At 35.8% G+C, this 5563-nt stretch overlaps 1 pseudogene; it reads left to right on the top strand.

Annotated features, from left to right (window-relative positions):
- Positions 1-1978: 1978 nt before the first annotated feature.
- On the top strand, positions 1979-2908 carry LOC100154086 (annotated as a pseudogene).
- The last annotated feature ends 2655 nt before the right edge of the window (positions 2909-5563 follow it).

Raw genomic sequence — 5563 nt, 5'->3', positions numbered from 1 at the left:
ATATTCAGAATTCTCTAAGTTGGAGAATAAAACTATATGTAGACATTAATAGTTATGATTAGAATTTAAACATGGTTTCAGTTATTGTCCTAAATAAAAAGAAATAATGTAGAAACCTTCTTGAGGTCCTATGTTCCAGTTTCTCAGCCCTGTGATATACGTATAGACACTTTCAACTTTAAACACTAGTAGTCAGTTTACTCAATTTCTCATCCTGCCTTGCTTCTTTGCTCTCTCAATGAAGCTATATCTTCTTTTTGCTAAAAATTTCTCTTTTCAAATCAGTTATATTCACATGTCTTTTTAGGCATTTAATCACTATCTCCTTGTCTATTTTCACAGATCTATTCATGTGAATTAAGACCTTCGGCTTTGTTTGTATCATGAATAATAAGTTGATGTGCATGTGTCCCTGTGTCTTTTTTTTGGTATCTCTATTTAGTTTTCAGTTTAGAAATAAACTGTGAGTGCAAGTAAACAAATAGGAAGAACAAGTTTTTCTATAAGAAAATTTAATTGAAGCTCAATATTTTTCACCCCATATAAACACCTTGAAATAATAAGTAGATTTGATATTGTTCATTGTAATTTATATATAAGATTATTGGGATTACAGTTATTCTGTTTTCTATAGTCACATAAATGGAAATTGTGTAAAAATGATGAAAAGAAAACTAAAGCTATTTGTTAAAAAAAGATTATTTGTTTCGTGGAAATTTTCTTCTTTAGGTCTGCTAGGAAATTTTTAAGTTACTGTTTACCCAGATGTCACCCTTGGATGAATGAGAAGAACTCAATAGTTAAGAAGTTATTTTTCTTTTTTTCAATTTTTTTATGGCTATTTCCCCAATACAATTTTTTTTTCTCTATAGGACAAATATCTGGAGGAAATTAAAAAATTAAAAAAAATTATATTTACTTTTTGTAACTTTTTTTAAAATTGTTATTTCCCCCAACACACTTTTTTTTCCCCACTGTACAGCATTGGAACTCAGTTACACATATATGGAAAAAAATTTATGTATACTTTTTGCAACTTTTTATTCTGGTTAAATATCACATTTACAGAAAAGTTTTGAAAAAGTGGTATAAAGAACTATTAACCTTTTAATCAGATTAAGCAGTAGTTTATATTATTATATACTATTAACCTTTTAATCAGATTAAGCAATAGTTTATATTCTGCCTGAAAAAGATTTATTCTATTACCCATCCTCTCTCTCATTTCCCTATCTCTCTCTCTCTCTCTATCCATCCATCTATCTATCATCTATGTGTCTATTATCTATCTATCATCTATCTTCATTTTGAATTCTTCATTGACTTTGATGTTTTTGAAGAGTGTAGGCCAACTATTTTATCCACCTCATCTCAGTGTAAGCTTGTCTCATGCTTCTTCATTATTAAAATCAGGCTGTGCATTTTTGGCAGTGATATGACTGAAGTGATTTTATATTGTGTTCAACACACTATATCAATAGTCACATGATGTTGGTTTGTTTCAACATTGGTGACATTAACATTGATTACTGGGCTGTGGTGATGTCCATCAGGTTTTCTGTTGTAAAATCTACCACTTTTCACTTTGTAATTAACAAATAATTTGGTGGAGGATATTTTAGACAATGGAAATTACTCATTATGTCTTCCTTCACTAGTTTTTAGCATTCATTTGTGTTTTTCTAACTCTTCTCTTACTTCTCTATTTATCATTTAGGATCTTGGTGATAGAAATAGCTTTATCTTCCCTACTATTTATTTAGTCTTTTTAAATTTATTGGTATTAGTTTGTGGATTCTTTTTTTCTTTTCATTTCATTACCATCACAGTTTCTTTTAGTGGCCAAATTGTCTTAGAATTGAACAGTGGTAGGCCTTTCAAACTGGATCGTGTTTCTTTTTCATGTTTTCCTGTGGTTTGTAGACTATTTCCTTACTTTTTTGGGTGTGTATGTGATTCTCTTCTCAGGTAATAAGAAATGAATGATGATGGAAAAAATCAATGCAACTTTGGAAGGCTACTTTGTTCTACTGGGTTTTTCTAATTGGCCTCATCTGGAAGTAATACCCTTTGTGGTTATCTTGATGTTCTACTTGATGACATTGATAGGCAACCGTTCATCATTATCTTGTCATGCGTAGATGCCCATGTACACACACCCATGTATTTCTTCCTCTCAAACCTCTCTTTTCTGGATCTCTGCTACACCGCCAGCTCCATCCCTCAGTTGCTGATCAACCTCTGGGGCCCAGAAAAAAACATTTCTTACAATGGTTGCATGATTCAACTTTATTTTGTCCTTGCACTGGGATCCACAGGATGTGTGCTGCTGGTGGTGATGTCCTATGACCGTTATGCAGCTGTATGTAGACCCTTGCATTACACTGTCCTCATGCACCCTCGTTTCTGCCATCTGTTGGCTGTGGCTTCTTGGGTAAGTGGCTTTACCAACTCAGCACTTCATTCCTTCCTTACCTTTTGGGTACCCCTGTGTGGACATCGCCAAGTGGACCATTTCTTGTGTGAAGTTCCAGCACTGCTTAGACTGTCATGCACTGATACTCATGCTAATAAGCTGGCCCTCATGGTCACAAGTTCCATTTTTGTTCTCATACCTCTCATCCTCATTCTCAGCTCCTATGGTGCTATTGCCCGTGCTGTGCTGAGGATGCAGTCAACAACTGGACTTCAGAAAGTCTTTGGGACATGTGGATCTCATCTTATGGTTGTATCCCTGTTTTTCATTCCAGTCATGTGCATATATCTCCTGCCATCATCCGGAAGTTCTCAAGACCAAGGAAAGTTCATTGCCCTTTTTTATACTGTTGTCACACCTAGCCTCAACCCTTTAATCTACACCTTGAGAAACAAAGATGTAAGAGGGGCAGTAAAAAGATTAATGGGGTGAGGTGAGCCTGTGTATCTGTGACATTAATAGAATAATGGAGCATCTCTTCACCAGTGGTTCATCCTTCCATCTATTCATCAACCACTCCCATTTCCTCACTCTCTTAGTACTTATTGAGAATATACTGTCACAGGTCATGGAGTTTGTGGTAGTAGATATGAATTAAATGCAATCTGCCTAAATACTAATCACTCTCTAGTGGAGAAAATAGCCATGTAAAATCAAGATAAAATGTCAATGTTAATTTTTTCAGTGCACAAACCTAATCAAAATATCTTTTTCTTAATTGAAAATGCAACACAAAATTTGTTGTAAAAATTGATAAAATTCAGGTTAATTTCCTATGGAAAGATGATATTCTTAATTTAAAAAACCCTAGAACATGTCTTTTAATTTCTTGCCTTGTAGGCAGAATTTATCATAACATTTGACTTTTGTCTTTGGTTTAACAAAAGACATAGTGAAATACTTTAGATATTTTCTCCAACACTATTATTCTATTTTGAATACTAGTTACTACTGACAGGAAGTTTGGTCTGTATTCTTTTTTTTTTTTTTAATCTTTTTTAAGGGCTGCACCCATGGCATATGGAGGTTCCCAGGTGAGGGGTTAAATTGGAGCTGCAGTTGCCAGCCTACACCACAGCCACAGCAATGCCAGATCCTTAACCCACTGAGCGAGGCCAGGGATCAAACCTACGTCCTCATGGATGCTAGTGACATTTGTTTCCGCTGAGCCATGACAGGAACTCCTGGTCTGTGTTCTTTAATATCCCATTATCATAGTAAGAAAATAACGTTTATGAGTTGTAGCAAGAAGGCCTCTGAAATAATGCAGCAGAAGTAAGCATCTCATATTTCTCTTTGTTCCCCAAGGTAGTGAGATGTGTAAAGGAGGTGGAAATAAGCTGTAAAGCTGTAGATGTGTAGCTCGTAAAGTAATGGTCATCATAGGCTAGGTGTTGTTAGATGATTTAAGTGCTTAGAATGACTGCATAGCTTAAGAAGAAATACGGAATATGTGAGGCAGAATTAGTACTAGGCTCTGAAAAAATGAGTTGATACATCTGTTAGGTACTTGAAAGAATAACTTGAAAATGTATTGGAGGAGTTCCCGTCGTGGTGCAGTGGTTAACAGATGCGACTAGGAACCATGAGGTTGCGGGCTCGATCCCTGCCCTTGCTCAGCGGGTTAAGGACCTGGTGTGGCCATGAGCTGTGGTGTAGGTCGCAGATGCGGCTCGGATCCCGAGTTGCTGTGGCTCTGGCATAGGCTGGTGGCTACAGCTCTGATTAGACCCCTAGCCTGGGAACCTCCATATGCCACGGGAGGGGCTTAAGAAAAGGGAAAAAGACAAAAAAAAAAAAAAAAAAAAAAAAAAAAAGAAAAAGAAAATGTATTGGAAAAATTTTGTGAATACTATATGAAAATGTTAGTTTTTTAATTTTTAATCTTGATCTGATTTGAATATCTGTGGTTAGAAAGTTTGTTATGAAAATCAATTTACATATTTTTTCAAACAAATAAAAAATGTTTTCTTTGAATGTACCCATGGCATTTGGAAGTTCCCTGGCCAGAGACCAAATCCGAGTTGCACCTGCAACCAATGCCACCGCTGCGGTGACCCTGAGTCCTTAACTTACCATGCCACAGCAAGAACTCCATAAATAATTTTTTTAATTAAAGTAACAGTTTTGTTACCTATATTATTGCCACCATTCCCACTCAAATAAGTGTACTATGAATATAACATTTAAAATGGCACCCAGGAGTTCCCGTCGTGGTTAACGAATCCGACTAGGAACCATGAGGTTGCAGGTTCGGTCCCTGCCCTTGCTCAGTGGGTTAACGATCCGGCGTTGCCGAGAGCTGTGGTGTAGGTTGCAGATGCGGCTCGGATCCTGCGTTGCTGTGGCTCTGCCACTGGCTGGTGGCTACAGCTCCGATTCGACCCCTAGCCTGGGAACTTCCATATGCCGCGGGAGCGGCCCAAGAAATGCCAAAAAGACCAAAAAAAAAAAAAAAAAAAATGGCACCCATATTGAGCTAAAGTGGAATAAGGCTAAAGGACAATTCAATGTAAAGTAAAATATTGGCAACACCTGAATTTTTATGTAACTCAAATGTCAGTTATAGTTTTGGGGGCGTCTAAAGTTTGGATATGATTGATTCAAATCCTATTCCCTAAATTTTCAAAATGCACAACATATCCCCAAACTTCCCCTCAATTTTTTTGTGTGGTTTGCAATTACATTGATTCCTGTATATTTGTCTTCTTTGTTGTCTGTGATTCTTTATCTCCAACTAGGTATAAAAAATAATATGGTATATATTAATTTGTCCTTAACCTACTGTTCAGAAAATGAAGAACCAAGAAGCATGTATATAAAAGAACTTTTAATAAATAATGGGGTCATGTAGAATAGATCATCATGGAGCAAAAAACTTTTAGAAACTTAAAAAACATAGCTTAGTTCTTTGAACCATCTTATACTTATCGAAATCTTATTGGTTGGGACACCTCTTGTGATACTATCTAACAAAAAAACTTTGAAATTTTCCATCTATTTTCTTCCCTTTCTGCTTGCAAAACATATAAATATATTTTTCTATGTGAAGACTATTTTTCTTGGAATGCATAATTTTAGCATATA

Source organism: Sus scrofa, unplaced genomic scaffold (genome assembly GCF_000003025.6).
Source record: "Sus scrofa isolate TJ Tabasco breed Duroc unplaced genomic scaffold, Sscrofa11.1 Contig1776, whole genome shotgun sequence".
NCBI classification, from domain to species: Eukaryota; Metazoa; Chordata; class Mammalia; order Artiodactyla; family Suidae; genus Sus; species Sus scrofa.
Note: the sequence above shows the minus strand (reverse complement) of the source record. Positions and strands in the feature narration are given on the sequence as shown.